This window comes from Salvelinus sp. IW2-2015, linkage group LG30, assembly GCF_002910315.2.
Source record: "Salvelinus sp. IW2-2015 linkage group LG30, ASM291031v2, whole genome shotgun sequence".
Lineage (NCBI taxonomy): Eukaryota > Metazoa > Chordata > Actinopteri > Salmoniformes > Salmonidae > Salvelinus > Salvelinus sp. IW2-2015.
Window position 1 is genome coordinate 25,731,517 of NC_036869.1, and position 22,511 is coordinate 25,754,027.

Here is a 22,511-nt window from a genome sequence, read left to right on the forward strand (position 1 = left end):
AGCACTCTAACAAAGAAAAAACATTCCAACCACAACAATCTCTTAATTCAATAAAAAAATCCAACTCATTAAACACATCGAATATTAGAGTCTGTAGCGGTTTCAGGGGTTGTGTGGTGGATGGACGGTATGTGCCTGCATGGTTTCTGTGTTTTCTGGCTGCCAGGACCACGGACAGCAATGACAAGTATTCCCCAGAGGCAGGACCAGGGACAGCTCAGGGGAAATTTCCAGACTGCAGCAGAACAGCCACACCTGTCTCCAGTTGTAATTAGAGACTAAACTGCAAAGAGGTGAAACCACTCAGAGCCTCTACTTAACCGCGCCCTGGGTTTTCTGTCTTTGGCTTTCCTTTGACCCCGGCAGGTGAAGGAGGAGGAGGAGGTGGCTATTGGAGAGACTGAGCATACGTTGGAGAAGGAGGTTTACCGGAATAACCTAACTGAAGATTTCAACACGGAGTGAACCCCAAAGGACCTTCCACTGGTGAAGACGTATTTACTTTGTTTGAGTTGTGTATATCAGGAACACTGCGGGTAGCTGATAAAGAATAAACTGTGTTAACCCTTCACGTGAACTGGTGGTGTGTTTGTAAGTGTAAACCTTGCCTTACCAAGAACACGGTTCCATTCTTAAATGGAAGAAGTTTGGAACCACCGAGACTGTTCCTAGAGCTGGCTGCTAGGCCAAACTGAGCAATCAGTGGAGAAGGGCCTTGGTCAGGGTGGAGATAATGGCGTCAGAGGAGATGGCTGCCGTTTTACAGGCTCCTAACCAATTGTGCTATATTGTATATTTTTTCACAATATTTGTTTAACTTATTTTGTACATAATGTTTCTGCCACTGTCTCTTATGACCGAAAAGAGCTTCTAGATCGGTGTCCCTAAACCGGGACAGTTGTTTCTAATGTGACTAGAATGACGTTGTAAGTAACAGCTTACAACTTTCCAGGACATAGAGATGTCTTATATGGGCAGAAAGCTTAAATTCTGTCCAATTTACAGAAGCTATTACAGTGAAAAAATACCATGCTATTGTTCGAGGAGAGTGCACAGCAATAACTTTTATCACGGCAACTGGTTTGATACATTCACCTCTGAAGGTAAATAATGTACTTACATTCTGTAATCTTGCTCTGATTTGTCATCCTGAGGGTCCCAGAGATAAAATGTAGTATAGTTTTGTTTGTTAAAATTTATTTTTACATTCCAATGTAGGAACTCATTTCTAACAAGTCAGACGCAAAGGATTTACTCCAGATACCAGGCCAGGTGCCTTGTTAGAATTCGTCGGCGAGTGGGTAACCGTCCGTCCTATTGGCCAACGTGCAATCATTGGAGGTTTTGCTTGCCTGAGGTAGAATATCTCATGATAAGCTGTAGACCACACTATTTACCAAGAGAGTTGATCTATATTTTTTGTAGCTGTTTATTTACCACCACACTCAACGAGCTGTATAAAGCCATAAGCAAACAAGAAAATGCTCATCCAGAGGTGGAGCTCCTAGTGGCCGGGGACTTTTAGGCAGGGATACTTAAATCCGTTTTACCTAATTTCTACCAGCATGTGCAACCAGAGGGAAAAAAACTCTAGACCACTTTTACTCCACACAGAGACGTGTACAAAGCTCTCTCACCCTCCATTTGGTAAATCTGACCATAATTCTATCCTCCCGCTTACATGCAAAAACTAAAGCAGGAAGTACCAGTGACTCGCTCAATACGGAAGGGGTCAGATGACGCAGATGCTGACCTACAGGACTGTTTTGCTAGCACAGACTGGAATATGTTCTGGAACTCATCTGATGGCATTGAGTATACCACATCAGTCACCGGCTTCATCAATAAGTGCATCGATGACGTGGTCCCCACACGTATATACACCAACCAGAAGCCATGGATTACAGGCAACATCCGCACTGAGCTAAAGAGTAGAGATGCCGCTTTCAAAGAGCGGGACTCTAATCCGGACGTTTATAAGAAATGCCCTCAGACGAACCATCAAACAGGCAAAGCATCAGGACTGAGATTGTATCCTACAATACCGGCTCCGAYGCTCGTCGAGGGTGCRTGCTTAAGCCCTTCTGTACTCCCTGTTCACCCCCTGACTGAATGGCCTAGCACGACTCTAACACCAACATTAAGTTTGCAGATGACACAACGGTGGTAGGCCTGATCACCGACAACGATGAGACAGCCTATAGGGAGAAGGTCAGAGACCTGGCAGTGTGGTGCCAGGACAACAACCTCTCGCTCAACGTGATCAAGACAAAGGAGATGATAGTGGACAACAGGAAAAGGACGGCCGAGCACGCCCACATTCTCATCGACGGGGCTGTAGTGGAGCAGGTTGAGAGTTTCAAGTTCCTTGGTGTTCACACCACAAACAAACTAGAATGGTCCAAACACACCAAGACAGTCATGAAGAGGGCACGGCAACGCCTATTCCCCCTCAGGAGACTGAAAAGATTTGGCATGGGTCCTCGGATCCTCAAAATGTTCTACAGCTGCACCATCGAGAGCATCCTGACTGGTTGCATCACCGCCTGGTATGGCAGCGGCTCGGCCTCCAAAGGGTAGTGCGTACGGCCCAGTACATCACTGGGGCCAAGCTTTCAGCCATTCAGGACCTCTATACCAGGCGGTGCAGGAGGAAGGCCCAAAAAATAAAATGTTTTAAATGTCTATTTCAATCTAATTGACATTGTGGTTACATTAGGGTATTTGTCTATTAAAAAATGGTCATGTTGGGATTAAATTCTATTTTCCAAAGTCTAAATAATGTGCCTTAATTACATTGTAGTTCCTGTCTCTTTGAGTGAACTCTGATGGCCCTTATTCAAACACACCTAGGTTGCGTCGCTATGGGCACTGTTCAAAAGTAGTGCACTATTTAGGGATAGGCTGACATTTGGAACACAGTCCTATTTCCCATTACTTACTCAGTGATATTACACATTATTCATTATAAATTGACAGAACAATGTCCGTGCCAATGCTGCATATTTAATTAGCATAATACACAAATCCCCATAAAAATCTCTGTTTAAGCTAGAGATATCTGAAATACTGTATATCTCTAGGAATATAAGCTGCGTGGGCTGCGTCTCAAACAACCGAATCCGCCGATGTCGGCCTTCCGCATCTTAAAACAACCCCCCCCCCTTAGAGCAATAGAGCATTATAGCGTAGACCTGACACTTTCTAAATGCCCCACTCTGTCTAAGAACTGTCATGGGGTCTTTAGTCAACTGTTCATACTTACCACAAGGGAGTTGAGAGAAGGGGTCCATCTCTGACTGATGTATTGGTGACACCGCAGGGAAAGCTAGAAGGTTGTACAGTTATCTCCGGACTGTTTATTATGCGAAACCATACAACCAACTACCTCACACTGCAGAGCACTCTTAGAGCAGGGTAAATCACTGGAGTCTCCTGACAGAATGATTGCTTGTCTGTCTTTAATGGCCTATCTGTTTCTCTGACTATGTCTCTGAGTATTTTCACTCTAAATACAGGAAAAAGTACTCAAAAATCATCCTTGAGTAAAAGTAAAGATACCTTAATAGAAAATGACTCAAGTAAAAGTCACCCAGTAAGTTTTAAATATACTTAAGTATCAAAAGAAAATGGAATTGCTCAAATGTACTTAAGTATCAAAAGTAAAAGTATTAATCATTTCAAATTCCTTATTATGCAAACCAGACAGCACAATTTCTTTTTTTTCTTTTTTTTTTTACAGATAGCCAGGGACTCACTACAACACTAACATTTAATTTACAAACAAAGCATTTGTGTTTAGCGAGTCCGCCAGATCAGAGGCAGTAGGGATGAACGGGGATGTTCTCTTGATAAGTGCGTGAATTGGACCATTTTCCTGTCAAAATGTAACAAGTATTTTTGGGTGTCAGGGAAAACGTATGGAGTAAAAAGTACATTATATTCTTTAGGAATGTAGTAAAAGTAGAAGTTGTCAAAAATATAAATAGTAAAGTACAGATACCCCCAAAAACAACTTAACTTCTCTGGGATATGTGGGACGCTAACGTCCCACTTGGCCAAAAGCCAGTAAAAATGCAGAGTGCCAAATTCAAATAAATTACTATAAAAATCTAACTTTCATGAAATCACACATGAAAGACACCAAATTAAAGCTACACTTGTTGTGAATCCAGCCAACATGTCTGATTTCAAAAGGGATTTACGGCGAAAGCACACCTTGCGATTATGTTAGGTCAGTACATAGCCACAGAACAAAACAGCCATTTTTCCAGCCAAAGAGAGGAGTAACAAAAAGCAGAAAGAGATAAAATGAATCACTAACCTTTGATGATCTTCATCAGATGACACTCATAGGACTTCATGTTACACAATACATGTATGTTTTGTTCGGTAAAGTTCATATTTATATCCAAAAATCTGAGTTTAGGTGGGACGCTACTGTCTCACTTGGCCAAAAGCCAGAGAAAATGCAGAGCGCCAAATTCAAATAAATTACTATAAAAATCAAACTTTCATTAAATCACACATGAAAGATACCAAATGAAAGCTACACTGGTTGTGAATCCAGCCAACATGTCAGAATTCAAATAGGCTTTTCGGTGAAAGCAAATGATGCTATTATCTGAGTTAGCACCATAGTAAACAAAGAGAGAAGCATATTTCAACCCTGCAGGCGCTACACAAAACGCAGAAATAAAAATATAATTCATGCCTTACCTTTGACGAGCTTCTGTTGTTGGCACTCCAATATGTCCCATAAACATCACAAATGGTCCTTTTGTTCGATTAATTCCGTCGATATATATCCAAAATGTCCATTTATTTGGCGCGTTTGATCCAGAAAACACCGGTTCCAACTTGTGAAACGTGACTACAAAATATCTCAAAAGTTACCTGTAAACTTTGCCAAAACATTTCAAACTACTTTTGTAATACAACTTTAGGTATTTTGTTAACGTAAATAATCGATACAATTGAAGACGGGATGATCTGTGTTCAATACAAGATGATCTGTGTTCAATACAAGATTAAAACAAACTGTAGCTAGCTTTCTGGTCACGCGCCACTAACTAACAGGACACTTCCAGTGACCCTCGTTCAAGATGGCCGTACTTCTTCACTACACAAAGGAAAAAACCTCAGCCAATTTCTAAAGACTGTTGACATCCAGTGGAAGCGGTAGGAACTGCAAGAAGGTCAATTAGAAATCTGTATTCCCAATGAAAACACATTGAAAAGAGAGTGACCTCAAAATCAAAATTCGGAATGGTTTGTCCTCGGGGTTTCGCCTGCTAAATAAGTTCTGTTATACTCACAGACATGATTCAAACAGTTTTAGAAACTTCAGAGTGTTTTCTATCCAAATCTACTAATAATATGCATATCTTATCTTCTGGGGATCAATTTGGGTATGCTTTTCATCCAAACGTGAAAATGCTGCCCCCTATCCTAGAGAAGTTAAGTAGTACTTTAAAGTATTTTAATTCAGTACTTTACACCACTGAATACAGTATGTCTTTCACCTGATTGATCATCCAATTCAATACTTGTTCAAAAGTCAGCCTGAATAAAATGTTTATTTTTGTATTTTCTAAACAGGTTTGTTAACTTATATCCTAACATTGTACAGGGTAGCATGATAGAACTTACAGACTCAAAGTGATCAACAATGCGTTTGGGTTAAGCAATGTATCCACCCAATGCATTTCTGTGGTATTGTCTCCCTCTTGTGGTAAATTATTGAACCTTCAAGATATCCCCTCTCCCTCACTCACTCATGGTAATASCTTGGCTGAGTCCCAAATGGCACTTTATTGCCTTTATAGCGCACTACTTTTGACCAGATATGGCACTATTTATGGCCCTTTAGGGAATAGGGTCCCATTTGGTACGCAACCCTTCACTGTCTCACAGCCAGGCACTCTACCTACAGTCTGTCTGACCTACATAAACAATAATGTGGTGCATCTGAAATCTTCACCCCCTTGAATACTGAGAAAACTTCATTATTCTGAAGCAGCCTAGAAAGACTGGGTTCAGTCTCATCATTTTTCTCTCACTTTCTCTTTCCTCAACCACAAAAAGTACATTGGAATGTAAGTATTGTCGCTCTTTGTGAATTGTTAATCATCACTTTACTCAGGCAAAAAGGTCTGTATTCACTAGAATATCAATTGATGGAAATAAGAGTGTGATAAAAGAACATCCAATATAGTGTGTAGTGATTTGGAAATTACGTTATATGATTTGGAAATGATTATGGTAGATACAGTACCTACTTTTAGCACACTTTCAATAACCACAACATGAAGAATTATTGTATCAGTGGAAATTATGTCTTAATAATCACTTGTAAATAATCACATGGGAGCACCTAAAACAGGGAATACATCATTTATATACTATACTAATATGTACTAATATATTATATTCCCTTATCTCAATCCTTTCAATGATGCAGCACTTGCCCTGATGGTAGATCCTGTATTTATCCGGGTTGTCTTTTAATTCCTAAAGTATGAGTAATCATGGGTTACAGATACAGAACTACACCTCAATGTTGATGACATTTATGAGCGCCATTAATCAATCTATCTCACTGCACAACATTCAGTGCCTTCGTAAAGTATTTTTTCCGCATTTTGTTACGTTACATGTAAGGGATTACAAAAAGACAGTAAATGTAATCTGTTACGTTACCAGAATAATATTGTAATCAGATTACAGATACTTTTGAAAAACTAGATTACTTTGAGGATTACTTTTAAATTCAGAAAGGATGTTTGCAGAAAAAAAATCTTTGACACTTCTCTGTTTCCTCAATGACATTCAAATCAGCATTGAAAAAAGGTGCAAGTTTAAGTTTGTTCCACCTGAGCGTGTCTGACCACAAGTCAGAGACCACTATGATGGATCGTGGGAAAAGAGCAGGAATAGGCTTTTGTAGGCTACAGTGCAAGCTATGTCTTCCAATAGTGCGACTGCTGTCGGCATCCAAAGATTATCCAACTTGAATAAACGCTTGGAGGTAAAGATGAGAGCAGTGGTGTAGTCTACGGCGATGATGTGAATCACACTGCTGCTCTTTCATTTAGCTATTCGGGCSTAACGGATTGTGGTTGTTGACGATGGCTGTTCAGCAATCCAAATGTGTATTTGAACCCAATAATGGTTGAATTCAAGAAGTTTAAGCTGCCTATCAATCATTGGTTTTGAAACCAGTGGACAGCCAGGGAAAAATGCGCTCTTGCAACAGCTGCATAGTGTGGATCCCAGCCTATGGATCCCAATATATAATTTAATCATTAGTATATGTAGTAGAAAGCGATGGGTTAGAAGAAGCCTACACAACCAACCCATAAAGTAAAATCTAACATTGATTTATCCTGCAATAAATGTCGTTCAATTGATGAAATACATTTTTGTCTTCTTCTAATGCCTCTTAAGGGGAAAGTAATCTAAAGTAACTGAATGTAATCAGATTATGTTACTGAGTACCAAAAGTAATCCAAAACGTYACATTACTGATTACAATTTTGTATAGGTAACTAGTAACTGTTACTGATTACATTCAGAAAGTAACCTACCCAACCCTGGTTACAGCCTTATTCTAAAATGGATTAAATAAAAACAATTCCTTAGCAATCTACACACAATACCCCATAATGACAAAGCGAAAACTGTTTTTTAGAAATTTGTGCAAATGTATTTAAAAAAAATCTAAAACAGAAAACCTTATTTAAATAGGTATTTTTTGCAAATGTATATATATATACGGTTGAAGTTGGAAGTTTACACAGACCCTTTGCTATGCGAATCGAAAATGAGCTCAGGTGTATGCTGTTTCCATTGAGCATTCTTGAGATGTTTCTACATGACAAAGCAAAAACAAGTTTAGAATTTTTTGCAAATGTATATATATATACGGTTGAAGTCGGAAGTTTACATAGACCCTTTGCTATGCGAATCGAAAATGAGCTCAGGTGTATGCTGTTTCCATTGAGCATTCTTGAGATGTTTCTACATGACAAAGCAAAAACAAGTTTAGAATTTTTTGCAAATGTATATATATATACGGTTGAAGTCGGAAGTTTACATAGACTTAGGTTAGAGTCATTAAAACTTGTTTTTCAAGTCGGTTAGGACATCTACTTTGTGCATGACACAAGTCATTTTTCCAAGAATTGGTTACAGACCGATTATTTCACTTAYAATTCACTGTGTCACAATTCCAGTGGGTCAGAAGTTTACATACATTAAGTTGACAGTGCCTTTAAACAGCTTGGAAAATTCCAGAAAATGTCATGGCTTTAGAAGCTTCTGATAGGCTAAATGACTTAATTTGAGTCAATTGGTACTTGTGGATGTATTTCAAGGCCTACCTTCAAGCTCAGTGCCTCTTTGCTTGACATCATGGGAAAATCAAAAGAAATCAGCCAAGACCTCAGAAAAAAAATTGTAGACCTCCACAAGTCTGGTTCATCCTTGGGAGCAAATCCCAAATGCCTGAAGGTACCACGTTCATCCGTACAAACAATACTACACAAGTATAAACACCATGGGACAACGCAGCCGTCATACCGCTCAGGAAGGAGACGCGTTCTGTCTCCTAGAGATGAACGTACTTTGGTGCGAAAAGTGCAAATCAATCCCAGAACAACAGGAATGGACCTTGTAAAGACGCTGGAGGAAAGAGGTACAAAAGTATCTATATCCACAGCAAAACAAGTTCAATATCGACTTAACCTGAAAGGCCGCTCAGCAAGGTAGAAGCCACTGCTCCAAAACCGCCATAAAAAAGCCTGACTACGGTTTGCAACTGCACATGGGGACAAAGATCGTACTTTTTGGAGGAATGGCCTCTGGTCTGATGAAACAAAAATAKAACTGTTTGGCCATAATGGCTATCGTTATGTTTGGAAAAAAGGGGGAGGCTTGCAAGCCAAAGAACACCATCCCAACCGTGAAGCACGGGGGTGGCAGCATCATGTTGTGGGGGTGCTTTGCTGCAGGAGGGACTGGTGCACTTCACAAAATAGATGGCATCATGATTAGGGAAAATGATGTGGATATATTGAAGCAATATCTCAAGACATCAGTCAGGAAGTTAAAGCTTGGTCGCAAATGGGTCTTCCAAATGGACAATGACCCCAAGCATACTTCCAAAGTTGTGGCAAAATGGCTTAACGACAGCAAAGTCAAGGTATTGGAGTGGCCATCACAAAGCCCTGACCTCAATCCCATAGAAAATTTGTGGGCAGAACTGAAAAAGACAGAAGAAAAAAAATAGACAGAAGCTTCTAAAGTCATGACATAATTTTCAGGAATTTTCAAAATCTTCCAAAATATATATATAAATATATATATAAAAATATAAAATATAACATTTACATAAGTATTCAAACCCTTTACTCAGTACTTCGTTGAAGCATCTTTGGCAGTGATTACACCCTTGAGTCTTCTTGGGTATGACGYTACAAGCTTGGCACACCTATATTTTGGAAAATGTTCACCCATTCTTCTCTGCAGATCATCTCAAGCTCTGCCAGATTGGATGGGGAGTGTCACTGTACATGTATTTTCAGGTCTCTCGAGCTGTTTGATCAGGTTTAAGTCCGGGCTCTGACCGGGCCACTCAAGGACATTCAGAGATTTGTCCCGAAGCCACTCCTGCGTTGTGCTTAGGGTCGTTGCCCTGTTGGAAGGTGAACCTTCGCCCCAGTCTGAAGTCCTGAGCACTCTGGAGCAGGTTTTCATCAAGGATCTCTCTGGACTTTGCTCCGTTCATCTTTCCCTTGATCCTGACTAGTCTCCCAGTCCCTGCCACTGAAAAACATCCCCAGAGCATGATGCTGCAACCACAATGCTTTACAGTAGGGATGGTGCCAGGTTTCCTCCAGACGTGACGCTTGGCATTCAGGCCAAAGAGTTCAATCTTGGTTTCATCAGACCAGAGAATCTTGTTTCTCATGGTCTGAGAGTCTTTAGGTGCCTTTTGGCAAACTCCAAGCGGGCTGTCATGTGCCTTTTACTGAGGAGCAGCTTCTGTTTGGCCACTCCACCATAAAGGCCTGATTGGTGGAGTGCTGCAGAGATGGTTGTCCTTCTGGAAGGTTCTCCCATCCCCACAGAGGAACTCTGGAGCCCTGTCAGAGTGACCACTGGGTTCTTGGTCTCCTGGAGGCCACTCTGTTCTTGGGGACCTTCAATGCTGCAGAAATGTTTTGGTACCCTTTCCCAGACCTGTGCCTTACAAGAGTGTACAAGGCAAAGGGTGGCTATTTTGAAGAATCTCAAATCTCAAATATATTTTATATTTGTTGAACACTTTTTTGGTTACTACATGAATCCATGTGTTATTTCATAGTTTTGATGTCTTCACTCTTATTCTACAATGTAGAAAACAGTAAAAAAAAAAAAAAAAAAATTGAAAAAACACCTTGAATGAAAAGGTGTGTCCAAACTTTTGACTGGTTATGTATATCAGGTGGGAAAGACCAACTATTATTTCCCTCAATAGATTTAGTGCGAATTTCAAACAGTATGCTACTATGAAAAGTGTGAGCAGTGGAGACATGACAGATCGTAAACATGTTTTTATTTTTTTTTACTCATGTTGAATGGCATCCAACTGCAAACCCCATTTGCCACTTCTCTCTCGCTTTCTTTCTCCTTCGCTCTACCACACACTCAAAGCCCACCCTCATGTCTACCCTTCATTCACTTTCATTGGCCGGCTTAAGTGCCTCTTGTTAGTCCATTTCTGTCTGAGAAATCAATTCAACTCTTTCTTTTTCGGGACAATCTCTCTTTTCATACAGGTCTCCCATTTTCATCCCCTTGATTCCACTCCTCCCCTTTCAATCTCTCCCACTGTCTAATTCGCAGTCGAATCACGCGTGTATGCGGCATGGTTGTGCCAATGCCAGCTCTCTGCCCGTCTGTTTGTGTGCCAACATAAGCCTGACGGAAAGCCCTCATGTTGGATGGCAGAGTCTATGAACCCCAGTTGGTTTGGGGTCAGGTAAAGCTGGTAGTAGGTAAGTAGGTTACCATTCAAACAACTTGATTGACCCAAAAATCACTGAGACGGTCGGAGGCTCGGAGCATAGAGCTCCACTGTCAAGAAAAAAAGTGATGAAGAATATTTAGATATAAAAAAATGATTTAGAAATTCCTCAGTATATTCAGGAAGTGACAATACATGCACTTATCAAGCTGTCTGGGAATCTGTGACTTTACACCAAACTCCAGAGTTGGGCTTGTTAAGGTGAGAGAGGGAAGCACATCCATCGACAAAAGACAAATTCGGTAGTGCACAGTTGACTGATRGATGGTCACACTTTCCAGCTGTTTTACAGTGGGTGGCTCCCTCCCAGTCCATCTCTATAACTGGCCGTGTCTACGTCCCAAATGGCACCTTATTTCCTACTGTATATAGGGCACTACTTTTGACCAGGTCCCATTGTAGTGCACTATGCAGGGAATAGTGTGCCATTTGGGACACAGGGGTGTCCCACTGGATATTCACTGAAGATAGAAGGACATTAGCCCATTGCTGACTGCCGGTAGTTAAAAAATGTTTTATACATTAAGGATATAAGGAAAAAAAGGAGAAACAAAAGTAACAAAATCTTGTTTGTTGAAAGAATAAGCTTAACATCTGTTTCTGTAGTCAAACGTTGAGAGATTGACAAAGCCTTAAATTAGATGCAGCTTTTAGGAATGAAGAGAATAGACTTGAACTTAACAGGGAAAGAACGCAAAAACAAAAGCTTTTACATTGATATGCTTCTGACTAGACTGACTGGAGAGAGACACTAGATCGATATGACGGCTGCACTGGTATCAAATGTGCCTGTCTGTCACCGTCTTCACAGACATCTTTGCCAGTTACTGATATTATTTTCTCTGGATACAAAGCTAAAAATAATGAGCTCAGGTGATAGATACACCTTTGACACACTTCAAAAGTGAAACGTCTTAAGACTGTCTCCTCTGTGATTTGAGTGACAGACGGCTAAGCTACTGTGTGTGGCTCGATCTCCCACTATTACCATTGTCATTGTCTCCTCCCCTAACTGGAAAACCGGATTAAATTGGACGGCAAGTCGACGTGACAGGCATTACATCACCAGAGCTGAGGCAGGTAGGAGTATAAACTGTGTATACTGTGTGGATATGTGGTAATTCTTTTTCCCTTTTCTTTTCATAACTTTTACGAGAGTGTGGTTATGTGACTGTTAGACGTTGGGGAGTGTGTTATACTCCTCTCCGGAGTCACATTCAGACCTTGGGTCTGGTTTCCTGTATGGGAGAGCAAGGCTCAGACCACCCCACAGACAAACTTTCCCTCTTCAGCCAGATAACAACTGAATTTAATGCCAGGGTAAGTATCTGCTACTCCCAGACCATAAATTATTAGCTTTCTCAAGATGATACGAGATGCTGTGGTAGCTATCCTTTCCAAACTCCCTTTTTTCTCYCCCCATACCTTATTTACAAATGCAGCAAATAAAACGTTACCATGGGAACACTGACATTGCCTGGCAACCTCAATTGCTTGGCAAGATGCCCAATGGTTGCTAGGGCACCGTTGTCAGTTGCTAAGGGTAGTGTGCCAATCCTGAGAGTGCGTGCACGCGCGTGTGTGTGTGCAATGTTTGTGTTTGTGTAGCCTATGCAAGTCAATGTATTTGTACCCCATTCTAATGAAGCCCATGGAAAAAGTTGATTTCATGTTTTACGTAAAGTAGATCTTCTCTACTGTATTTCATACTGGTCTACCATCTGTATGAAATAGCTACTAGTTGAAGTGTTTGTGAGTGGAAGGAGATTTAAAGTTGCTAGAACATTCAAATATGCACTACTCTGAGTGCACAAAACATTAGGAACACCTTCCTAATATTGAGTTGCACCCCCTTTTGCCCTCAGAACAGCCTGAATTCATCGGCATGGACTCTACAAGGTGTCGAAAGCGTTCCACAGGGATACTGGCCCATTATTATCTCCAATGTTTCCCACAGTTGTGTCAAGTTGGCTGGTAGTGTATCTCTACTCCGAATAGCTAGTTCCATCTCATCCCACAGATGCTCAGTTGGATTGAGATCTGGTGACTGGGCAGGCCACTGAAGTAAGCTGAATTCACTGTCATGTTTGTGGAACCATTCCTGGAAAATCTTAGTCTTGTGGCATTATCCTGCAAAAAAATTATAATTTGCAGATGGATACACAGCTGCCATGAAGGGATGCACCAGATTGGCAATGATGGTCAGCTATCCTGTGGCATTCAAACGTTGCTCCACTTTTATCAAGGGACCCAATGTGTGCCATGAAAACACGCCCAACACCATCACACCACCACCAGCCTGCAATGTTGATACCCATCGGCATGGACGGTTACATGTATTCACGTGGTTTTCTCCATAGCCTAGTCCCATCAGAGTGAAACAGCAGGAACTGGGATTCATCAGCCCAGGAAATGWTTTTCTAGTTCTCCAGTGTCCAGTGTTTTCTTTCTTTAGCCCATTGCAACCACAGTTTCTTGTTTTTTTGCTGAAAGAAGTGCAACTCTGTAAGGTTGTCGGCTGCCATACCCCATTCGTGTCAAGGTATGACGAGTTGTGCATTCTTTTATGGGTCTTTGGGCACCAATGTTGTACTGGAATGTCAGCTGACTAACTGTAGCCCATCTGTTGCTCTGCACAATTCGTGTCAGCCTCCTTTGTCCTCTTTCACCAATTACCTGTTCTCAACCACTGGCCTGCCGTTGGCTGGATGTCCTTTGGGTGGTGGACCATTCTTGATACACACGGGAAACTGTAGATCATGAAAAACCCAGCAGCGTTGCAGTTCTTGACACACTCAACCCGGTGCTCCTGGCACCTACCATACCTCGTTCAAAGGCACTTAAAAGTTTTGTCTTGTCCATTCACCCTATGAAAGGCACACATACATAATCTATGTCTCAATTAACTCAAGGCTTAAAAATCTGTATTTAACCTACCTCTTCCCCTTCACCTACACTGATTGAAGTGGATTTCAAATGTGACATCAATATATTTTTTTAAATTTCACCTTTATTTAACTATGTAGGCCAGTTGAGAACAAGTTCTCATTTACAACTGCGACCTGGCCAAGATAAAGCAAAGCAGTGCGACAAAAACAACACAGAGTTACACATAAACAAACGTACAGTCAATAACACAATATAAAAATCTATGTACAGTGTACGGGATTATAAGGGATCAAAGCTTTCATCTGGATTCACCTGGTCATTCTATGTCATGGAAAGACCAGGTGTTTCTAATGTTTTGTACACTCAGTGTATATATATATATATATTGTTCTAAAATTTATTACATTTAATTTTTTACTCATCAATCTACACACAATACCCCATATTGATCAAGCAAAAACAGGTTGTAAAAATTTTGGCAAATGTATTAACAAAAATGGAAATATCACATTTACATAAGTATTTAGACACTTTCCTCAGTACTTGTTGAAGCACCTTTGGCAGCAAAGTCTTCTTAGGTATGATGCTACAAGCTTGGCACACCTGTATTTGAGGAGTTTCTCCAATTCTTCTCTGCAGATCCTCGCAAGCTCTGTCAGGTTGGATGGGGAGCGTCGCTGTACATATATTCTCAGGTCTCTCCAGAGATGTTCGATCGGGTTCAAGTACAGGCTCTGGATGGGCCACTCAAAGACATTCAGAGTCTTGTCCCGAGGCCACTCCTGCGTTGTCTTGGCTGTGTGCTTATGGTCGTTGTCCTCTTGGATGATGAACAGTCTGAGGTCCTGAGCGTTCTGGAGCAGGTTTTCATCAATGATCAAAATCAAATCAAGTCAAATTGTATTTGTGACATGCTCCAAATACAACCTTACAGTGAAATGCTTACTTACAATCCCTTAACCACTAATGCTTTAAATATATAAAATTAGGTGTTAAGTAAAAACTAGAAACTAAAAGTAACAAATAATCTCTCTGTACTTTGCTCCGTTCATCTTTCCCTTGATCCTGACTAGTCTCCCAGTCCCTGCCGCTRAAAAATATCCCCACAGAATGATCCTGCCACCACCATGCTTCACCGTAGGGATGGTGAGGGCTTTCCTCCTGACTTGATGCTTGAAATAAAATGGAGCCGGAGCAGAAGGCAGACGTTTTACGCGCCCCCAACTGATTGTGTTTTTTTGTTTGTTTATCTGCGTTGTTTGTAACTTTTTACTCATTTYGTACATAATGTTGACGCAGTGAAATGCTATGTCTCTTATGACCGAAAAAAACTTCTAGACATCAGGACTGCGATTACTCACCACGGTCTAGCAGAATCGTTTTTCTTCTTTCACGACTCTGAAGAGCCCGAGGCGAAGGATATATGGCTCCCTCGGGAGCGGGCTGCCTGCTGATAAGTCAAAGGCGATCGAATAAAACCCCACTTCCCTCAATTATGTAGCAAATGTGCAATCTTTGGACAATAAAATCGATGAGTTATGCTTAAGATTAAACTACCAACGGGACATTAAAAACTGTAACATCTTAGGCTTTGTAACGACCGTCGTAATCCTCCTCGTCTGAGGAGGAGCAAGGATCGGACCAAAGCACAGCGTGGTTTGAATACATACTTTAATATATAAACGAAGACGAACAACACTTGACAAACTACAAAACAATAAACAGAACTAAACCAACGACGCTACAGTCTTGAACTTGAGAACATAAACACATGAACGCACGAACAGGAACAATCACCCACAAACAAACAGTGAGAACAGCCTACCTTAATATGGTTCCCAATCAGAGACAATGACAAACACCTGCCTCTGATTGAGAACCATACTAGGCCAAACAATAAACCCAACATAGAAACACATAACATAGAATGCCCACCCAGCTCACGTCCTGACCAACTAAACAAGACTGAACRAAGGAAATAAGGTCAGGAACGTGACAGGCTTCACGGAGTCATGGCTGAACGACGACAACATCAACATACAGCTGGCTGGTTATACGATGTACCGGCAGGATAGAACAGCAGCGTCTGGTAAGACACGGGGCGGTGGTACATGTATTTTTTTAAACAACAGCTGGTGCACAATATCTAAGGAAGTCTCGAGCTATTGCTCGCCTGGGGAAGAGTTTCTCATGATAAGCTGTAGACCACACTACCTACCGAGAGAGTTTTCATCTGTATTATTTGTAGCTGTTTACATACCACCACAGTCAGGGGCTGGCACTAAGATAGAATTGAATGAGCTGTATTCCGCCATAAGCAAACAAGAAAACGCTCAACCAGAGGTGGCGCTCCTAGTAGCCGGGGACTTTAATGCAGGGAAACTTAAATCAGTTTTACCTCATTTCTATCAGCCTGTTAAAATGTGCAACCAAAGGGAAAAGAACTCTGGACCACCTATACTCCACCCACAGAGACGCATACAAAGCTCTCCCTCGCCCTCCATTAGGCAAATCTGACCATAATTCCATCCTACTGATTCCTGCTTACAAGCAAAAATTGTGGTCAGATGAAGCAGATGCTAAGCTACAGGACTGTTTTGCTAGCATAGACTGGAATATGTTCCGGGATTCCTCCAATGGCATTGAGGAGTACACCAAATCTGTCATTGGCTTCATCAATAAGTGCATCAATGAAGTTGTTCCCATAGTGACCGTACGTACATACCCCGGATGTGGCAGGGCTTGCAAACCATGACAGACTACAAAGGGAAGCACAGCTGAGAGCTGCCCAGTGACACGAGCCTACCAGACGAGCTAAACTACTTCAATGCTCGCGTCGAGGCAAATAACACTGAAACATGCATGAGAGCACCAGCTGTACTGGAAGACAGTGTGATCACGTTCTCCGCAGCCGATGTGAGTAAGACCTTTAGACAGGTCAACATTCACAAGGCCGCAGGGCCAGACGGATTACCAGGACGTGTACTGTGAGCATGCGCTGACCAACTAGCAAGTGTCTTCAATGACATTTTCAACCTCTCCCTGTCAGAGTCTGTAATACCAACATGTTTCAAGCAGACCACCATAGTCCCTGTGCCCAAGAACACTAAGGTAAACTGCCTAAATGACCACCGACCCGTAGCACTCACATCTGTAGCCATGAAGTGCTTTGAAAGGCTGGTCATGGCTCACATCAACACCATAATCCCAGAAACCCTAGACCCACTCCAATTTGCATACCGCCCAAACAGATCCACAGATGATGCCATCTCTATTGCACTCCACACTGCCCTTCCCACCTGGACAAAAGGAACACCTATGTAAGAATGCTGTTTATTGACTACAGCTCAGTGTTCAACACCATAGTACTCTCAAAGCTCATCACTAAGCTAAGCACCCTGGGACTAAACAGCTCCCTCTGCAACTAGATCCTGGACTTCCTGATGGGCCGCCCCCAGGTGGTAAGGGTAGGTAACAACACATCCGCCACGCTGATCACAAGGGCCAGGCGTGCGCGCTCAGCCCCCTCCTGTACTACCTGTTCACTCATGACTGCACGGCCAGGCACGACTCCAACACCATCATGACATTTTCCGATGACACAACAGTGGTAGGCCTGATCACCGACAGCAACAAGACAGCCTATGGGGAGGAGATCAGAGACCTGGCCGTGTGGTGCCAGGACAACAACCTCTCCCGCAACATGATCAAGACAAAGGAGATGATTGTGGACTACAGACAAAAGAGGACAGAGCATGCTCCCATTCTCATCGACGGGGCTGCAGTGTAGCAGGTTGAGAGCTTCAAGTTCCTTGGTGTTCACATCACCAACAAACTAACATGGTCCAAGCACACCAAGACAGTCGTGAAGTGGGCACGACAAAACCTATTCCCCCTCAGAAGACTGAAAAGATTTGGCATGGGTCCTCAGATCCTCAAAAGGTTCTACATCTGTACCAGAGAGCATCCTGACTGGTTGCATCACTGCCTGGTATGGAAACTGCTAAATATATGTGCTAATGATTGATCATTAGAAAACCCTTTTGCAACTATGTTAGCACAGCTGAAAACTGTTGTTCTGATTAAAGGAGCAATAAAACTGGCCTTCTTTAGACCAGTTGAGTATCTGGAGCATCAGCATTTGTGGGTTCGATTACAGGATCAAAATGGCCAGAAACAAAGAACTTGCTTCTGACACTTGTCAGTTTATTCTTGTTCTGAGAAATTAAGGCTATTCCATGCGAGAAATTGCCAAGAAACTGAAGATCTGGTACAACGCTGTGTACTACTCCCTTCACAGAACAGCGCAAACTGGCTCCAACCAGAATAGAAAGAGGAGTGGGAGGCCCTGGTGCACAACTGAGCAAGAGGACAAGTACATTAGAGTGTCTAGTTTGAGAAACAGACACCTCACAAGTCTTAACTGGCAGCTTCCATCCCACTGGGCCAGGCTCAGACAATCAGAATGAGTTTTCCCCCCTCAGTGTATATGTGCTTGTTTCTGTGTGTGTGGTGTGTGTGTGTGTGTGTGTGTGTGTGTGTGTGTGTGGGTGTGTGTGTGTGTGTGTGTGTGTGTGTGTGGTGTGTGTGTGTGTGTGTGTGTGTGGTGTGTGTGTGTGTGTGTGTGTGTGATTAGAGGTGTATCGAGAGAGCGAGCAGAGAGAGAGGAGAGATGCAGAAGGAAGCCGTATTTGGGAGAGAGAAAGGGAAAGAGAAAAAGAGGGTGAGAGAAACAGAGGGTGAGAGTGAGAGCGAGAGAGAGAGAGATTTGAGGCGGATTTACCTCACTGAAGCTGAAATTCTTCCCATAGTTCCTCCTTAGTGGAGAGTTCCCACAGACTCAAGACAAGAGTAGACCACAGCATTCCCGAAAGCATAGGCTGACCTTGTCCAGTGCTATTTCTGACGGAAACATAGAGCATTGCATAATTTAAGATAAACATTTGTGAATAAATCATGGAAAAAGACAAAATGAATGAAAYAGTGGAAGAAATAACAAGATTAGAGTAATTGAACCAAAAACATAGTAACTCATAGCCTTAAGTCGGTAAACAGAGTGTATCCACACTATTATCTGTGAAAATAATGAAAGGGAAAGTGGAAGAGTGAAATTATTACAATGCTTTCGTGCTATTGACAAAGATTGAATAGAACATGATATACAAAGCCATGAATAGATGTTTAAAGACAACAGTGATGAATAATACATTAATAATGATGAACAACACCATTCAACATCATAAATTAAATAGTAGTGAGCCAAACAAATGCAATAATTATGATATCTCAACACAATAACACTCACATAGATGGAGTTGTGCGTGAGTTTGTGTGTTTTTGTGTATTACACACACACACACTGTGTGTATCTAAGTGTCTGCATGCACTTAGTAGGGGACAGAGCAAGTGTTGCCTGCAGTGCATCTTATCTAACATCCCCAGAGGAAGTTCCCCCCCCCCCCATCCCTTTGAATTAAAACCATGGCTGGAGATGTCTGATTGAGCACAGCATGCCCTTAAAGGAGGCCAAAGGCCAGGCTAAACAGTCTGGTGTCATGGCAACTTGATGCCATCAACCAGAGATTGCGAGGGGGGATGCTTGGGGAGGTCAGACAACCTGTCAGGGGGWCATTATCAGAGACASGTCATTCTGGCAGGAAGTTGAGCTTAAAATATTGATGCTTCTTAAAATGTACACTGAACAAAAATATAAACGCAACATGTAAACACGTTTCATGAGCTGAAATAAAAGATCCCAGAAATTCAACCMAAAAAATCTTAAAATTGCACAMATTTGTTTACATCCTTGTTAGTGAGCAGCATGATCATTACACAGGTGCACCTTGTGCTGGGGACAATAAAAGGCCACTCTAAACTGTGCAGTTTTGTCACACAACAAAATTCCATGATGTCTCATGTTTTTGAAGTGTGCAATTCGCATGCTGACTACAGGAATGTCCACCAGAGCTGTTGCCAGATAATTTAATGTTAATTTCTCTACCACAAGCTGCCTCCTGAAGATACCTGAGGCTCATTGTCGTACCATTTATCCGCCGCCTTCACCTCATGTTTCAGCACGATAATGCATGGCCCCATGTTGCAAGGATCTGTACACAATTTCTGGAAGCTGAAAATGTGCAAGTTCGTCCATGGTCTGCATATTCACCAGAAATGTCACCCATTGCTATGCCCGCTTCGAGGCAAGTAACACTGAAACATGCATTAGAGCATCAGCTGTTCCGGACGACCGTGTGTTCACGCTCTCTGCAGCCGATGTGAGTAAGACCTTCAAACAGGTCAACATTCACAAGGTCGCAGGGCCAGACGGATTACCAGGACGTGTACTCCGAGCATGGGCAGACCATCTGGCAAGTGTCTTCAATGACGTTTTCAACCTCTCTCTGCTGAGTCTGTAATACCAACATGTTTCAAGCAGACCACCATAGTCCCTGTGGCCAAGAACACTAAGGTAACCTACCTAAATGACTACCGACCCGTCTGTAGCCATGAAGTGCTTTGAAAGGCTGGTCATGGCTCACATCAACAGCATCATCCCAGAAACCCTAGACCCACTCCAATTTGCATACCGCACCAACAGATCCACAGATGATGCAATCTCTATTGCACTCCACACTGCCCTTCCCACCTGGACAAAAGGAACACCTATGTGAGAATGCTGTTCATTGACTACAGCTCAGCGTTCAACACTATARTGCCCTCAAAGCTCATCACTAAGCTAAGGACCCTGGGACTAAACACCTCCCTCTGCAACTGGATCGTGGACTAGGTAGGTAGGTAGGTAACAACACATCCGCCACGCTGATCCTCAACACGGGGACCCCTCAGGGATGCGTGCTCAGCCCCCTCCTGTACTCCCTGTTCACTCATGACTGCACGGCCAGGCACGACTCCAACGCCATCATCAAGTTTGCTGATGACACAACAGTGGTAGGCCTGATCACCGACAACGGCRAGACAGCCTATAGGGAGTAGGTCAGAGACCTGACCGTGTGGTGCCAGGACAACATCCTCTCCCTCAACGTGATCAAGACAAAGGAGATGATTGTGGACTACAGGAAAAGGAGGACCGAGCATGCCCACATTCTCATTGACAGGGCTGTAGTGGAGCAGGTTGAGAGCTTCAAGTTCCTTGGTGTCCACATCACCAACAAACTAACATGGTCCAAACACACTAAGACAGTCATGAAGAAGGAACGACATAACCTATTCCCCCTCAGGAGATTGAAAAGATTTGGCATGGGTCCTAAGATCCTCAAAAGGTTCTACAACTGCACCGTCGAGAGCATGGTTGCATCTTTGACTGGTTGCATCACTGCCTGGTATGGCAACTGTTCAGCCCCCRACTGCAAGGCACAACAGAGGATAGCGCGTACGGCCCAGTACAACACCGGGGTCAAGCCTCCTGCCATCCAGGACCTCTACACCAGGCGGTGTCAGAGGAAGGCCCTAAAAATTGTTGAAGACTTCAGSCACCCTAGTCACAGACTGTTCTCTCTGCTACCGCACGGCAAGCGAGCCGGAGCGCCAAGTCTAGGTCCAAAGGCTCCTAAATAGCTTCTACCCCCAAGCCATAAGACTCCTAAACAGCTAATCAAATGGCTACCCAGACTATTGGCATTGACCCCCCCCCCAGAAAGCTGCTGCTACCCTCTGTTATTATCTATGCATAGTCACATTAATAACTCTACCTACATGTACATATTACCTCAATTACATCGACATCGGTGCCCCCGCATATTGACATTGACTCTGTAACGGGACCCTTGTATATACCCCCGCTATTGTCTTACTTTTATTTATTTTTAATTAAAACTGCATTGTTAGTTAAGGGCTTGTAAGTAAGCATTTCACTGTAAGGTGTTGTATTCGGCACACCTGTTGCATTCGGCACGTGACAAATAAAATTWGATTTGATTGAGCCTGTTAGGGATGCTCTGGATCGACGTGTACGACAGCATGTTCCAGTTCGCGCCAATATCCAGCAACTTCGAACAGCCATTGAAGAGGAGTGGGACAACATTCCACAGGCCACAATCAACAGCCTGATCAACTCGCACTACATGAGGCAAATGGTGGTCACACCAGATACTGACTGGTTTTCTGATCCACGCTCCTTTTCTGTATAGGTATCTGTGACTAACAGATGCATATCTGTATTCCCAGTCATGTGAATATTGATTCCCTTATACTGGATGAACTGTAACTCAGTAAAATCTTTGAAATAGTTGCATGTTGTGTTTATATTTTTGTTCAGTGTATTTAAAAAGTGAATTCTGTCTGGATACTCAGTGAGTTTTCACTTGTGTTCTTCATACATTTCCATGCATACTAGACATCCTTCTATGAATTAACGGTACGTGTGTGGTGCCAATGTTGAAAAACAACAACACCAATGACAATGCAACCCTAAGCAACGTAAAGCCCCATTAAAAAAGACCCTTCAAAAACATCAACACTGAAAAATGGTGTTACCTGCAAGGTCTGACTCTCTGTTTTCAATTMAACTCTTAAGTGTTGGATCAATATGGAA

At 42.4% G+C, this 22,511-nt stretch overlaps 1 long non-coding RNA gene across 1 annotated transcript in view; it reads right to left on the reverse strand.

Moving 5' to 3' along the window:
* Positions 1 to 22,511, reverse strand: part of LOC111955367 (uncharacterized) — a 50,532-nt gene that overhangs the window by 3,525 nt on the left and 24,496 nt on the right. The window contains exon 3 of the long non-coding RNA XR_002876108.2: positions 18,744 to 18,862. This is a non-coding gene — a long non-coding RNA (uncharacterized lncRNA). The remainder of the gene's footprint in view (positions 1 to 18,743; positions 18,863 to 22,511) is intronic.